The sequence below is a fragment of the Mastomys coucha genome, unplaced genomic scaffold, assembly GCF_008632895.1.
Source record: "Mastomys coucha isolate ucsf_1 unplaced genomic scaffold, UCSF_Mcou_1 pScaffold1, whole genome shotgun sequence".
Lineage (NCBI taxonomy): Eukaryota > Metazoa > Chordata > Mammalia > Rodentia > Muridae > Mastomys > Mastomys coucha.
This window is the reverse complement of record NW_022196891.1, coordinates 25,229,611-25,247,018: the sequence shown is the minus strand read 5'-3', so window position 1 is coordinate 25,247,018 and position 17,408 is coordinate 25,229,611. Positions and strand designations below refer to the sequence as shown.

General features: G+C 43.6%; 1 long non-coding RNA gene across 1 annotated transcript in view; it reads left to right on the top strand.

Moving 5' to 3' along the window:
* Positions 1-286: 286 nt before the first annotated feature.
* The window catches only part of LOC116070067, a 30,535-nt gene continuing 13,413 nt past the window's right edge, over positions 287-17,408 (top strand). Inside the window, exons 1-2 of the long non-coding RNA XR_004110265.1 lie at positions 287-348; positions 15,992-16,110. This is a non-coding gene — a long non-coding RNA (uncharacterized LOC116070067). The remainder of the gene's footprint in view (positions 349-15,991; positions 16,111-17,408) is intronic.

Below are 17,408 nucleotides of genomic sequence, written 5' to 3'. Positions count from 1 at the left end.
ACACACCTCCCACAACACACCTCTAGCTGTTCTAACCTAGAAGGAGAGGAGAAAGCAAAGCATTCTGAGTCACTCTCCAATTCCTCTTGCCTGAGAGACCTGGCTGGGGGTCTGTAGTCTTCCCACCCTGCACAGAGGGTACCCTGGGCACCAGCCCACCTGCCCTTGTGGGAATCCCATGTGGGGACCAAGGTTCTATTGTTCAGACCTTATCACTCATGAACAGGAGCTGCCAAGGCAACCAACAGATTCTGAATTCGGTTAAAAAACAATGCAAGATCCTCAAGTCTTCCAGCTGGCCTGTGTTTCAAGCATCAACAGACAGGGGCAGCTATCGTATCAGCTCGGGTAAGACGATCTTATCATGAGTGCCAGTCACTATATTTGTATACCCGATTTGTAGCAAAGCACAATTTAAATAATAGCTTCAAAGCAATTTGGTAGATAATGATGGAGTCCTACATAATGATGAATACACACACACACACACACACACACACACACACACACACACACACACACGCAAATAAGCAAGCTATTTTGTGGTGTGTGGAAAATTTTCCAAACTCAGCTGGCAAAGGGGCCTTCAATGCCCTGAACACCTGGCCACATGCGGGATCAGGACTGAGAAGGAGGCGAGGGGGTATTGGTTGCTGGCTAATTTGTCTCATTCACTTCTTTGGCTGGAGTAGTCCCTAAGTTCTATTGAGAATGATACAATGTTTACTTTCGGCACAACAGTACCATCTGAAGGATGCTTGTTTCCAGTAATGAGAGTGCTTTTTATAGTAGAAAAAAAAAAGTGACTTGTTATTTTAGAGTATCACCGAGCCTAGGCTGCCCTCAAACTCTGTGTAGCTGAGAATGACCTTGGATTTCTGATCCTTTTGTCTCCACTTATTGAGTGCTGGGATGGCAGATATATACCACTGGACTCAGTTTTTGTGGTGCTGGGGCCTTGTGCATACCAGGTCAAAGCTCAATCTGTTGAGACTTCTTCAGCTGATACATAGATTTTGAGGTTTTTTTGTTTTGTTTTGTTTTTATCTTTTTCTGGAGCTAAGGACTGAACCCAGGGCCTTGTAATTGCTAGGCAAGCACTCTACCATTGAACTAAATCTCCAACCCTACTTTTTTGTTTGTTTGTTTGTTTGTTTTTTAACAGAGAGATAAATATGCTTTCTTGGTGAGGTGTCCAGCTTGAACCTTGCTGGAGACAATGACTTTTTCAGTGGGTGACAAAGGACAGAGGAAACAGCTAGGCCAAGGATGGCTCCCTGGTCCAAGAAAAGGCTCTCCGTCCTTGAACTGTAAGGAATCTAACTACTGTAGGTCACAGTAGTATAGAAGAAGTAGCACTCTCCGCATTTTACGACAGAGGAAAACCTTTGTCAGAAAGTCATAAACTAACAATCAAAAAGAAAAGAAAAAAAAAAACAGACTCAGGGTCAAGCAGGTAACTTAGATGAAAGAGTTGGGCAAAAATAAGTCAGTGGAAAGTTCAGGAAGCTAACAAGCTACTGCACCCGCTGCTCAGTCTCAACCAAGAGTTCCTTGTCGGAGAATAGAAAATGGCACAAGCCCACCTAAAGCTCTAACAGAAGGAAGACTGTTTGATGTGTACGTAACTGTGTGTACTGACTTCTTCATCAATGGTTTATGGTTTATGGTATACACACTTTCTACCCGCTTGATTAAATGTATGTCTATTGATCTTTTTTATATTATTATGGATAATAGGTCTATTTTCTTAATTTTCTTTCCAGGTACTTCACTGATATTGTATAAGTGATTTTTGTTTGTTAAATTTTGGGAGGTAGAAGGACACTATAATAAAAGGGGTCAGAGAGACAGGGGACAGAGCTGGGGAGAGGGGATGAACTAAAACAAAATACATGACATGACATGAAGAATGACATGAAGAAATTTGTCTCTTTGTAAGATTTTTTTTTTTTTTTTTTTTTTTTTTAGTGTGGCTCAGTTAATAAAATGCTTGCAAAGCATGCACCAGGTCCTGGGTTCAATTCCCGATAGCCTTATAAAGCAGGCAAAGGGGTCCATGCCTGTAATCCCTCCACTTGGGAAGTAGAAGTAGAAGGATCCGAAGTTCAAAGTCATCCTTGGCCTCATAGTGAGGTTGAGATCAGCCTGGAATACATTAAACACTGTCTGGGAACAAACAATCAAACAAACAAAAAAACGGCCTTCAAATTTCATTATGCTATTTTAGGTCAGTAATCTGGGCTGGACTCTGATAGTTCCCCATCTGATGTCACCAGAGGTCATTCATATAGCTGCAGCCCCTTGAGGCTTGACTAGGACTAGGCAGTGTACCACAACCTCCAAATGGCCTCATTTCCTCATCTGCCGGTTGGTACTTGTTGATCAAAGGTAGGTCCAAGAAGCAGGATAGGCTCCAGTAAGCTGGGGCAGGCTTCCTCATAGTGCAGGCAAAGGTGACTTGCAGAAGGCAGCGGCAGAGGGCTTCTGAAGAATGGAGCTCCCAAGTCGGTCTACCCATTCTGTGCACACAAGCAAATCACAAAGGCTGTGAGGACCCAAGGGCCAAGACAGGAGATTTCTATCACCCCACTCAAAGAACAAGATACTGAAATTGAAATTAAGTTGTTTGCTATCTGCTCATTCATCTCCACAGCCTACGAGCCACAAATTGTAGAGTATCCCTGACTATTTCACTGAAAATCCACTCACGGGATGAAAGCTACATGCCCTAAGTACAGCCATAGAATACAATGAAACAGAGAAGGGATTCTGAAAAACATCACACAAAAATAAAAGCATATATATATTTATAAAAGAATACACACACACACACACACACACACACACACACACACACACATATATATTCCTGACCCTCACTTACAAGCACAGCATGTGATCCAAAACCTTCACATCTATCAAAATATTTCAAACAGAGCGATCGGGTAATAAAACTGGGTAGAAGGCATATTTAGCAAAGGGTTTGCCTTACAATCACAAAGGCCTGAGTTCAATACCAGAGCACACATAAAGTAATATTAGTGTTGTGGTAAGTGCTTATAATATTAGCACTGGGGGGTGGGGGTGGGGGGAGAGACAGATGGCGTGTGGAACATGGTCCAAGAATTTGAGGCATGTGGAGAGATTGTTGAGTGCTCGTGAGAAAACTCCAAGATGCCAAGACTAGAATCTTGTGACCTCAGTTTCTTCAAAAACATGGAGTTGTTCTTGGATTATGCTTGCGTACCTCTCCCGGGTGTAGCAAATAGAAGTTTACTTCAGATTATTCATCACAGCTGGCTACTGTTTTTTGTTTACATGTTATTTGTTATATGAAAAACATGTTCCTACTGCATATACAGCTTGTCTGCGACATGCAACCTGCCCTCGTGATTGTACATTGTACTCATGTGACTCCTTTTAACCCTCACAGTACAAATTGTCTGATGCTTTGAATAAAGTTGGCTACTGGGTGAGACTTTAGTCTGCCTCATTTATCAGCCTCTTTCTCCTTAGGGGCCACGGTCTCTAGATTGATAAGTAGTGGATCTCTGGGGTTTGTTAGCAGCCAGCCTAGAATTCCCGGCCTGGGAGAGACCTTGTTTCAATATTCCAAATCACTTTTGCCAGTTGAATGGGGTAAGCTAAGAATGACTCACTAAGAAACGTCAGGTGGAGACTGAAAAGATAGCTTCGCAATTAAGTTCAGTTGCCGCATTTCTAGAGGGCCCGAGCTTTGTAACCAATCCCATGTCAAGAAGCTCACAACTGCTATAATTATTCTAGCTGCAGGGGGACATGTTGCCCTCTTCTGACCACCTTGGGCATCTCCAGCCACATGGGATATACACACACCCCAACACTTACGTGCATACAGAAATAAAATAAATCAATCTTTTAAAAAACAAATAGGAAAGCCAGCTGGTATTCCAAGTTCCTAGACTGTGTTAGACACGATTCAGGCCTCAAGGCTAAGTTGCTTTTTATATTTAAGCCAGAGTATTATCTTACAAGGAAGGCACCTGCAGCATATCACAAAAACTGTCTGATATCATATTGTCCATATTCTCTAGTACACTGTCATCGAAAGAACACACACGTACCTAGCACACACAATACCTTAAGTCAGTCATCCACACGGTGAGCCACAGGTTCAATTACCCAGCAGTGTGCCAGTCACACACAACTCATATGTCAAAACTGACAAGTGACATGTGGATGAGTTACTTGTCTCGTTATTGGAACAAAATATGTGACAACCACAAATTAAGGAAGCAAGGGTTTATCTGGAGCTCATAGTCTTGATCATCCTGGATCACATGAGACCTTGTTTTAAAAAAAAAAGTACATTAATAGACAAACAAACAAACATTGTTGGGTCTGGGAAAATTGGTCACTAGGGACGATCAGGAGAGAGTGAGTACATGAGTAGTGAGACCATCCTATTATTACACTTCATATTCACAGTGCAGGGAGTAGGAAACTCCAGTGATAACCTAGGAGTTATAAAGATTATAAGGGAAAAAAAATCAAAGGACTGGAGAGGTAGCTGTATGGTAGAGTGCTTACCTAGGATGCAGAAGGTCTTGGGTTCGAGCCCTAGTACCACACTTGAAAAGATGGAAGTTCTTCTCATATCCAGGACCAGGAGGGAGATGTAGAGATTGGTTGTGGTCCCCAGGCAGCTTCTCTACTTGAAGGGTGACTTTAGGACTGTTTGTGTAAAGAGAAGTTTCCATCTGTGCTGCTGTGCTGATGTCAAAATCGTTTCTTCAGCATTTCATCCGAGCACCTTCTGTGAGCTCTTGCTGTTCCACATCTCTGGCATTTGTCTTCTCCTTCCTGTCACGGGTCTAGCAGGCAGTCTCCCTTTCTGGAACTTTGTACCTCCTGTTCACTGACCTGGCAAGCCTTCCAATCCATCAGATTAAATCCAAAACAGATAGCCTTGCCCCAAAGCCACCACTATGTATCCATCAGGTCCAAATCCCCTGTTCGAAAGAGGAAGGCCACCTTCATTCTTCAAAGCCAACCTTTCTTCTTACCCCCGTGTTATATATAGTACAGTTCTCCAAACAAAACAGCAGCCATCTTCGTCAGATCGGATGAACCCACCTGCAGATGTCCACCATGGCAACATTGTCAACCGTTGACTTGCTCTCACACAAAAGGAAAGTGCCACAGGACCTTAACATGCGACTCCAGCAGCTCCTACCAGCTAGTTCTACATAGTTCTGCCCCAATCACAGGGGCCTCAGGTTTCAAGAGGTACTAGAGTTCATTGGAGAGAGACTGTGGTGGTGGGAATCAGAATGGCTATGATAGACTCACATGTTTTAAATCCTCTCTGTAGAAGTATTTGGGAAGGATTGGAAAGCATAGCCTTGTTGGAAGAAATATGTCACACTAGAGATGAGCTTTGGGGTTTTAAGGCCTTAGTCATTGCGTTCCCAGTTAGCTCTCAACTACTGCTGTAGTGCTACAACTGCCTGCCTGCCTGCCACCATGCTCACTCTCACGATGGTCATGAATGAACCTTCTGAAACCAGAAGCTCCAAACAAACTCCTCCTTCTATAAGTTAATTTGGTCACACTATCTTATCACAGTGACAGAACAGTAACTAAGACAAAGGCTCGGTCTAATTGCCTATGGGGAAGCCATTATCCACGTTGGGTGAAGACCAATGTGAGTGCTTTGAAGTCTCCTGTGTTCCTGTCAGCAACCCCTCACCCTGCTTTGTACATAAGACCAATAAACTCACTCGTCCCCCAGGAAGAACTCTTGTGTCAATCCTACTTTAGTTTGTCACTGAGATTTTATGAGGAAGAGGTAGACTTGTTGTTTATGTCTCCCTAGGGAATGAACTGTTGCAACATCCTCCTGTGTGATGACACATTGCCCCAAGACCATTTTGACTCTATCTCAAATGCAGAGATCCAGACCCCTTCTTGAGATTCTGATTCATTTGGTTTGCAGTGGGATGAGGGGCATGGATATTTGGGGGAGAGGGCAGAAGGGGACATCTTAGTGTTTTGAGACAGTGTATGTAGCCTTGGCTGGCCTGGAACTCAATATGTAGACCAGGCTGGCCTTAAACTCATAGAGCCCCACTTGCCTCTCCTCCCGCAGTGCTAGGATGAAAGGTCTGTGCCACCATGCCCAGTGAGTGTGAAAATGTTTTCAGAGCCCCCTTCCGAGTTCTTTCCTACCAATCTTTTCTGCTCTGTGAAATGTTTATAAACTTTGCTCCCAGCTTTAGCTCAGCAAAGTTGTCATGCGCCAAGTGCGACTCTAAATAGGTTTCTCAAAGACCTGATATACCCTGATCTCCCCAACCTTGTGTGTGTGTGTGTGTGTGTGTGTGTGTGTGTATGTAAGGCTTCCAAGACAAGCCAATTAATGATTCTCCTCATCTTTAGGCTTTGATAACACTGAAGATAACAACGAAGAGAATATTGTAAAACCCATCTCTCAGTTCAGAAAGCAGGTGACTTCAAAGTTTTAATACTCATGGCCAGGACTCTTAGCTGGCTTTTGGTGGTGAGCACCTTTAGTTGCAGCACTAGGGAAACAAAGGCAAGTAAATCTCTGCGTTCGAGGCTAGCCTGGTCTACAGAGCAAGTTTCAGGACAGCCAGGGATACTCAGAGAAGCCCTATTTTGTAAACAACGACAAAGGGTGTCTCAAGTGGGCTAGACAACCTGGCCAGCAAACCCCAGGCATACATATGTCTGTGCTTCCCCTGATCCCCAACGCCTTGCTTCCAAGCAGGTACCACCACCCCCAACCTCTTTAAAGTGGGTTCTGAGGCTTGAACTCAGGTCCTATTGTTGGCAGTCACTCAACGGAGCCACCTCTCCAGCCCCAGAAACCTTTTACTTCGAATGGAAGATGGTGTGTATTGGACCTACCCGTCTCAAATGCAGACCATGATGGCAAATAGGAATAGCCACTGGGCTGTCACAACCCAGTCTGATGACATGTCCTACGAAGATGCTCCTTTGCTTTTGACCCCATGCCTGCTTCACGGCCTCTCCAAGTCCAACCAACCTGCCATGGTTCGGGGCAGAAGTTCCTTCCTCCAGAAAAAAAAGAAAGAAAGAAATTCTGCTTTCCAAGGAAAGAAAAGTCCCTACCTAATTTACAAGATTACCAGTTACTTATGTTTGTCTCAAAGAAGACCTCAGGAGGTGGGTGCTGTGAGACACAAGGCTGGGGACCCAGCTCGGACCATCTCCCATGAGCACCACCTACTGCCAGCTGCATCCCTCTGGCCACAGGGAACCTGGGTCTGACATGAAGCTTTACCTCAGCTTCCTTTTTCTGCAATGTTTTCTCAGGTTTCAGCCTTCATCCCTATAAAGTTGAAATCTACATGCAAAGTCTTTATTTCCATAATAAAGATGTTTTCCCAATAATTCTTGGACCATCTACTGCTGCCCGAGGGAATCTGTCCATTCTGGAATGGTGACTGATTCCCTGTTCATTGTCAACCATAAGCTTGAAATCTGCCCTGTAAATGTAGTAGGTATAAGAACTGAACCAATGACCACAGGACAGAGAGCCTGTTGGGTAGACGGAGGAGACTGTGATGAAATGCTGCCTCTGGGTCACAGAGCTGGGAGGTCTATAAACAATTGATTTATTTCTTCCCCTTTTTGTTTGTGTTTTATGACTCAGGCTCACGTAGCCCAGACTCACAGCCAAACTTGACCTTGAACTCACAGCCAAAGATGACCTTGGACTTTTGATCCTCCTGTCTCCAGCTCGAGTGGTAGAGTTATAGGTATGCACCATCACACTGGTTTATACAGTGCTGGAGATGGAACCCGGAGCTTCTTGAATGTTAAGCAAGCACTGTCTCATTTGAGCCACATCCCCAGCTTCTGATTTCCTTATTTTTCAGATGAGAAAACAGAAGCCCAGAGAGGGGAAGTCACTTGCTCAGAAGTACACAGCTCGAGAGTAGAACAACAGATAAGCCATGACCTCATTCCTCTTTTCCATTACATCATCACACTCTCTTAGGGAAAAAAAAGAAGGGAAAATTCCACCAACTTCAAAGGACCCTAAAATTAGAGTGTTCTCACCTCCTTCCCAGAGTCCTATGTATACAAACACCAAATGCTGACACTTCACAACCTCCCTGTGATACTCAATATAAAGCTAATGACAGGAGTGGGAGAGATAACCCAGGAAGAAATAGTGTTCATTACTCATCCTTGATGACCTGAGTTTGAATTTCAACCACCCTCACTAAAATAAAATAAAATAAAATAAAATAAAATAATAAAATAAAATAAAGCCAGGCTTGGGCCTGTGGGCCTGTAAGCACTTGGCATTTAGGGGCAGAGAATAGTGGATCCTGGGAGCTTACTGGCCAGCCAGCCAAGCCCAAATGTCAGACTTCAAGTTTAATGAGAGAGATCCGGACACCATACATCTTCCTCCGCCCTCTGCAACATGGATACACTAGCATGCACACTTGCATCCCATCCATATAGCACACCCATACTCATACACTCACACACAGAGCAACAAAGTGAAAGAGAGAGAGAGAGAATATGCTGATGGCAGAAGCTGAAGGAGTATAGCAACAAGCCCTAGGTGTTTGCTGGGTGTAAATTTTTAACAGGAGCTTTTTACAAATGGCTGTTAAAAAAAAAAAAAAAAAAAAACCCTTGAGAGAGAGAGGTGGAGAAGGAGAGAAAGCTGAGAGGGAGAAAAAATGTGTGTGTGAGAGAGAATTTGTGTGTGTGTGTGTGTGTGTGTGAGAGAGAGAGAGAGAGAGAGAGAGAGAGAGAGAGAGAGAGAGAGAGACAGAGACAGAGACAGAGAGAGACGGAGAGAGAGGAAGGGAGAGAGAGACAGAGAAGAGGGGGCGCATGTGTGCACGTGCACATTCACGTGTAGGAGGAGGGTTGTAATTTTCCACCTTGAACGTATCAGGGCCAAGTTCACCCTCTGAAGTCAAATCACATTCTGCTTCATCACCTTGAGCAAGTTCCTTAACTTCTGTGAAGGTCAGTTTCCTCTTCTGTGAAATAAATAAGTTATCTCAGTGTGTTGCTTTGAAATTTTAATTAGATAATTCACTGGAAACATTTGGCTCAGCAGCTGGTCCTTGGGAAACCACCCCCAGTGGTCTTGGGTTATTATTTAACGTCATGAAATCTTCCAGGATTTGATCTTTTTCACTAGGACCCTAGGAACACCTACTCAAGGGTCAGAGGCAACGGTGAGAACCCCCCCAGGGAATTAGACACAATGTAGATAAAGAGCTGCGGAGATGACTCAGTGAGTTAGCACTTATTTCACGGACATGAGGACCCAGTTTGAATCTCCAGCCCCTACATTAAAATCTTGCATGTAACACCAGCACGGGGTGGAGATTGGATGGCGTTAGGGCGTGCTGGTCGACAGGCTAGGTATAGTTATAGTTGAGGCTCTATCTCAGATAAAGCAGGACACCCAGTGACCTTCACATGCACACAGATGCATACACATTCACATGCACAGACAAACTCAAAACACCAAAAGAAAGGGTAAATGAGTGAGTCTTGTCTCTAAGATTCTGCATCAGCTGATTGGAGGCATACCAGAGACTCTTCCCCTATCTTATATAGTTCCCTGGGGACCCTACATGCAGCAAACCCTGAAATCACTGATCTTTGCCTACAGGCAAAGACCAGGGAAGGCAAGAGCTTTGAACTAGCCAAGCATACACTAGGGCAGTATCCCCATCCACCCCCACCCCCAGCCCCTGCTCCAGCCTGAGATCATACTGAGTAAGTGGCAGGTGCAACCCCACTCACTCCAGATGGAGCTGTACTAATTATGCATCTCATCCTGGCATCTACTGTGATGTTTTAGTTATCTCTTCAAATCTTTTACCGTTTTTTTCCTCCTAAAAGAAGGGAACTTAGGGGGTTGTGAAGATGGCTCAGTGGCTAGGGTGCTTGCTGCTAAAGCATTGATCCCAGGGTTCAATCCCTCAGAATCCAGTTAAAAAGAGCCAAGCCCCGCAACCCACATTGATAGTTCTAGCACTGGAGAGGAAGAGAACGTCTGGGGCTCACCAGCCAGCCTAGCCAAGGGAGCAATCTGAAAGTTTAGTGATAGACCCTATCTCAAAATCTAAGATGGAGATGATTGAAGAAGACAGTTGAAATCACCTTTAGCTTCTTCATCACATGTACATGCACCCTCACACACACACACACACACACACACACACACACAGAGAGAGAGAGAGAGAGAGAGAGAGAGAGAGAGAGAGAGAGACATCTTGAAAGTGGTATGATCCTGCTTTCTACAAAATAGAGCTATTAGTCCCAAAAATAAAGGAATCACCACTTTATTTGTAAGTTGAGGTGCCGAGTTCTCATTTATATCTATTTTGTTTGTTTTTGTTTTTGTTTTTGTTTTTGTTTGTTTTTTTTTTTCTGGCTACTATCGAGGCCCTGAGCTTGGCTATATGGTAACAGACACAAAGAATCTGAGGAAGTTGTTTTGGCGTAGAGACAAGAGTGGAGTCTGACATGTGATCTCTGCTTTTAAGAGGCTTTTCAAAAGTCCTAGGAGAAAGAGAACTTTGGAAGGTCCCCATGAGTCACTGGCTCAGATTCTGCCTTTCTGTCAGCCTGGCCTTGCAGATCCCAGGGTTCTATCGCCAGGCCTTTGTAGCACATGCCCTCATTTAGGGAAGTAAGGTCTGGGAAAACAACAGTCCTGGGCCATTTACTGGACTTGAACAGAATTTTGCCCTGAGAGCCTGGCTTCCTCCTCTCTGCAGACTGATCCAGGCAAGTCCCCTTACACGCCAACCTTTCCAAAGAGGAACACCAGAGAGCAGGTTCCAAGTTCAGCTTCCTCTATCTTCCCTGGGTCCTCCAACAAGGCTGGCCTGGGGCCCTGATTCTCACAGCTCCAAGAGGCACTGTGGTGGGAAGCTCAAGGTTAGGGTTGCAGAATGACACCTGAGACTTAAAGCCACCTGAAGACTTGGATTCTCTCAAAGTGAACATTCACTTCTCCTGAGTCTCACTAGGGGAGAATACAGTACAGACACATCTCAACTAAGGCAGGTGTGGATACAAAAATCACAAAAGAAATACTGAAACCGATGGTTGACCAGATGTTCCTATGGGCCATGCTTGAAAATGCATCTCTAGATAGCATCAATCTTCTAAGACCAAAGTGAGTCTAAGAAGGACATGAAGATAAAAAAGGGGATATAGTGGGAAGTGTCTAGGGGGAGTAGGGAGGAAATTGGAGATGATATATGTATATAATATTATATTTAATATAATATATAATTATGTAAGTGTTATAATATATTGATGTAATTATATATTGTTATATATTAATATGACACATTAATATATTGATATTGATATATATTTGTCAAAGAGTAAAAGATTTAAAATGGATCAGAGAAATCATTCTCTTGCATTTAAAATTTTAAAGTATCAGGTAATTCAGTCACACCAATAGAGAAAAATAATGTGCTACATTTCTGTATATTATGTGTATATATATTCATGTGCAGATATGTGTAAGGAAGGATTAACATCTGCCCATGTGTACGCATGTACATGTAGACACCAGTGGTCAATAGCAGAGTATCTCCCTCAGTCACTTTCTACCTTATTTTTGATACAAGGCCTGTCACTGAACCTGGAAGTCATCAATTACCTAGACTGACTAATCAGTGAGCTCCCAGAAGCCTCCTGTTTCCACTCCTTGGTGCTGGGATTACAGATGCATGCCGTCATGCCTGCCTTTTCTGTAGATGCCCGAATTGTACTTGCATCCTCATGGTTGTACAATAAGCTCCTTACCCACCAAGATAGATATAGTCCCAGCCTCCATTCATTTTATTACATTCAAAATTTGTAAATAAGACATAGTTCAAACATAATAACAGAAAATAATATACTATATTTCTGTAAATCCATCACTAAGATTTTGCTAAAACAGCTTCAAATTCCCCCTTTCTCTCTGTCTCTCCCTCCACTCCTCTTTCTCTCTGCCTCTCCCTCCACTCCTCCTCCCCCCAATCTGTCTCCTTTCTATTCCTTACCCTCTTTCTCCACCCCTACCTCTATACTCCCTTTCAAAGAAGTAAAATATCCACATGAAAGTAAAGTTTCATTTCTTTGTTAAAATTTGTGTGTGTGCATATGTGTGTTAGTGTGTGTCTATGTGTCTGTGAGTCTGTGTCTGTGTGTTTTGAGCTATATAATCAGCATTTTTCTGCACTTGTGCTATTAGTAGGTATGCATGTGTAATACACATATGTAATACACAGGTGATTTACTGTGGAAGACAGAGAATTCTGGGAAGGCAGTTCTCTCCTGACACCTTGTGGGATCTGGGATTGAACTTTGGTCATCAGGCCTGCACACTAGCACCTCTGTCTACTGAGCCATCTCACCAGGCCTCTATTGTTTTTTCTAAGGCAAGTTTTAAACTTACTTTTCCACTGGAGTACGCAGAAGAAAATTCCACATATTAATGAGGCACCACGTGCTGTTTCAGTTTAGGGTTGCATGCTGACACTGACACCAGGTTAAGCATAGCTATCTCCCCAAACACCATTTCTTTCTGGTAAAAATATTGAGAATACATCTGTTGTTTTGAAACATACAGATATTACTCGCCGATGCTTGTAGTCATTGACCTGAGTGACAGCTTCAGATTTTTTCGCTTCCTCCTAATTGTAACTCAGTACTACTGGCCAATTGCTTCCCTTCTCCATCTCCCAACCAGTGCTGCATGGTCTACCCTTTCTCCCTCTTCAGAGGTTACCATTTAATCTGTTGTTTCCATATATAGTTTCTATTGTTTACTAGCTATGAACCTATTGATAAGAACATACATTGTACCTATATACATTATACACGCATGTGCTCTGCGCAGTTAGCCTTTCGCATGTTGCTTTAGTTTGACATTGTTTCAAATGTACATAGCTGTATGAAAAGTTAGACCAGTGCATGCATTAACTTCTGTATAGTCTGTTCCATTACATATAGAATATAGAATTCCATGAACCACAACTCTGGATTGAATAATGATCATTCTTTTATGCTTGTGTTGTTTGTATGTGTGTGTATGTAATACACATGTAGATAGTGCATGTGAACATGCAAGGACATATCTGTACACCTATATTATATAGTCTCCAGGCTACATAACCAAGGGGCGAACTGCTGCCTCACAGTATGAATGCCTCTTTTATTTCAATAGCTATTCCAAGTTGTTCTTCAAAGAGGCTGTGCTAATTTACATCCCCGCCAAAGAGGTCCTTGATGCCCAGAGCTCACCATCCCTGCTGTCATCGGATTAATTAATTTTTACTGATATGGTAGACATGAATGGCACTTCAAGATTTCAATTTGCATCCCTGTGTCTTTGGGAACCATTTATAATTTTTTTTTCCTCATCCCTCACACTCCATGGGGAGCACAGAGGTTGGTCATCGGTCCTGCTGAGCAGGTTCCTGGGACTCCAGGCTAAAAGTGGGGCTATTTTCATCCTGGGGTCAAGGTTAAATCAGTAAGAACAGAGGGAGGGCTGAGTTCCAAAAAAGAAGCAAACACATTCCTAAAGACACACAACTAAATGAGGTCCAGAAGTGCAGGATAGAGACAAACTCTGAAACGAGCATATAAACAGGGAAAAATGATAGACAGACAGATAGACAGATGGACGGATGATGGACGGACAAAAGGGTGGATGGACAGATAGAAGTGAGTGGAAAGATCCAAGTTATTGCCTTAAAACAAAGGTTTGCAGCCAGAGAGGGAGCAAGACTGAGTTTGGAGCAGGTAGGCAGAAAAGAGTTGTACCAAGGTCTCAAAAACCTAGCCTGCTGCCCTCATCCTCTGGACCACTATCTCTCCTCATGATGGGCTCTGCCAGGTGCCCTTAGTAACTCCGCATATGTCCAGGTGGACACTGCTGGATGTCCTCTGGATGTCCTCAATAACCCTGCATATGTCTGAACGAACCCTGTAGGTGAACAGGCTGTAAAATATAGGCCACACTTGGATCCAGAGGTTTGGAGTTTTCTTTAGAGCAAATAGCAATGCGTGTCAGTGCAGGAATAACTTCTTTGGGGTGGACCATTTTTCCTCCTGGCAGCGTTTTTTTTTTTTTCCCAAAGCTTGCTTGGGAAATATTTAACAGCCCTTCCCATGGCACTGCTTCTCTGAGAAGTTAAACAAACCCAGACTGATGGAGTGACTTCAAGTCGTGTGCACTGAAAGGCGCCTCCCATATGTAAAACACTGGAGCATTCTGGGGGGTAAGAGTGGAGCTCATTTCCTTGGGGACACTGGAGGGTGTGGGAATCTTGTGAGTCTCCAAGTTCTCGCATCAGGCAAACTCTGAGAAGAAGAGTTATCTGTCAGTGTGTGTGACAGATACAGTTCTTCCTAACGGGGACAGGAAACCACCATAACCTCAATGGGCCCATACTTTCTGAAACGACTTTCCCTTCTGCTCACTTGGCTTCAGTTATGGCCAAATGCGAAGAACAATGACCAGCACCTCCAGAGAGATGAGCATAGAAGAGTGTTGTAGGGGCTGGGGAGATGCTCCAGTTGGTAAAGTCCCTCCTAGAAGGGTTCTTGAGTGTGATACTGAGAATCCACATCAAAAGCCAGGCATGATGGTATGCATGGGTAATCTCAGTGCTGGAGAAACTGGAGATCTGGTCAACCAGCCTAGATTGGTGAGCTCCAAGGCAGTGAGAGACCCTGTCTTAAAAAAAAAAAAAAAAAAAAAAAAACAGGAGGATCCTGGGAGCTTGCTAGCCAGCCAGCCTAGTCAAACAGTGAGCCTCTGGTCAAGGAAAGACCCTACCTTAAAGCAATAATGTAATATGTGATAAAAAAAAAAAGGCACCCTCCTCTGGCCTCCAAATATGTGACCGTGGATATACACGTGAATGCATTCACATGCATATGCCACGCATGTACAACACACACACAAAATTGGAAATTATGGAAAAGTTAGACAGCAACAAGGTGGACAGCACCAAAAGAACACCACCCAGGGTTGACCTTTGGCCTTCACACATATGTACATTAGCACCCTCATAAATATACATGCACATAAATAGTTGGAAGGGTAGATGGATTAATGGGTAGATGATAGATAAATAGATGATAGATAGACAGATAGATAGATAGATAGATAGATAGATAGATAGATAGATAGATAGATAGATAGGCAGATAGGCAGAAAGACAGATAGATGATAGAATGGTATCCTGGGAGCTAAGAATCCAGGAAGCTAAGGGCTCATTTTCCATATCTGACATTATACAAGCATAAAAGGAGATGAAGTCCTCCATCCAAAATGGACAGGATTTGATAAAATCCTAGAAAATTAGACAACCATCAGAATTATTCTGCAAATCCAACCTTGGAGAAGGCGAATTCTCACTGTTCTGACCTTTATAAAGTGTAACCAAGATGAACTCCTCATCCTCCATACCGTGTGTGTGTGTGTGTGTGTGTGTGTGTGTGTGTGTGTATGCGCGTGTGTGTTTTTAATTATATCAGAGTCATTGGACATTAGATATGGTGGTGGTTAGTTTTAATTGTAAAGTTGACATAACCTGGAGTCATATGAAAACAGTCTTGGTTGAGGAATTGTCTAGATCAAGTTGGCCTGTAGGTTCATCAGTGAGAAATTATCTTGATTGCCTTAACTGATGTGGGGAAACCCAGCCCACAATGGGTGGCACCATTCCCATGGCTTAGGGTCCTGGGCTGTATAAGAGAGAGAAAAGCTAGCTGAACACTAGTGAGCACACAATGCCCATGCATTTATTCTCTTACTCTTGAATATGGACTTGATGCGACCAGCTGCCTCGAGTTCCTGCTTTACCTTCCCCACAATAATGGACTGTAGCCTAGCCTGGGATTTTCATCCAAAGAAACCTTTTATCTCCTCTGTGTTGTCTTTTGTCAGGATATTATATCAGAGAAGCATAAACGAAGCTAAAACAGACATGCAGCTCGCAAATCGATGAGAGGCCCGTGGGAAGACAGCTGTCCAGTGAGAACTACAGAAATGGAAAGATGCGATTGGTAGGAACTCAGGGCAGAAAAACACCCCAGCTCTAGGGGCTCATGAAACCCTATCCCTCCCGAGAGGATCTAGAGGCAGTTAACAGTAGTTGGGTCTCATGAGGCCCTACCCCATCCTGAGAATCTAGAATCAGTTGATAGTTGCTGAGGATGGAAAAGACATATGTTTTCAGTAATTTAGATACTGGTAAGTTGCCCAGGTTGCTGTCAATAATTCCTCACTCATGCTCCTGAAACTCTTCACCTGTGTTTTTGGAAGTAACCGCAATTAGTCACTAGTTCACACACACACACACACACACACACACACACACACACACACACAGAGAGAGAAGATTCATTGGGGTTCAATGTGCACAGGAGGGAACAGAGAAGACAATCAGGGTGAATGTAATCAAATAACATTATAAACATATATGAAAGTGTCACAATAAAGGTCATTATTGTGTACAATTAATATGTATTAATTAAAAAACATCATAAAATCCGCCAATCTCTCCTCCTAGCTTGGCTCTCTGCATTTGTTAAGCCTTTGGCTAGGGAGCCTGGAGGCGATGTGGAGAGCAATCCTTGGGGCTAGCCCTATCCTGGGCAGGATAGTCAAGAGCAGAGAGCAGCAGGTCAGGGTCTGAAGGACACTGAGTCGCCAGCTGAGGATCCCAGCGGCTCTCTCTCTCAGTTCCAGAGTCTCCCAGTTGAATCACAGCTTCCCGGTATGTCTCAAGACACACAACACGCTCTTTCTCAAACATTTCATAAATCCTCCTGATCCAGGGTCAGTTTCTACATTTCTTAGCAGAAAGTCCAATTCAGAGTCACTTGACCCCAGAGTCAACCGCACAGGAGATTCTGCTGTAATTTAAATAAGGTCATATTGCCAGTTATGTGGGTGAGGACCTAGACGAGGCTCGAGCAGCAAATTGCGAGCCTCCAGACTAAGTCAAATAAATACTTAGGCTTTCAGAAACAGAGAGGCTTCTCTGTTCTTATAGAGAAATAGCCTCAAGCAAGATCCAGACCAGGCATTGTGGCTCTCAGAGGTAAGGATAGAGACCAGCACTTAGCCCTGGACACACATGTGCCGGGCATTATTCTAAAGGCTTTGGGGTAGCACTCACTCAGGCACAGGATTAGAGGGGGGAAAGATGAGGCTGCTTGCTATTGAGACAGTGGCCGTATGATTCTATGATGCTTATAGCTCCGGTCAGGGCTCCTCTCCCAGATCCTGAAAAGATATTCCCTCTGCCTGCCCTTGATTGAACAAAGATTCCCCTGGGCACTTCTCCATCCCTGTTATC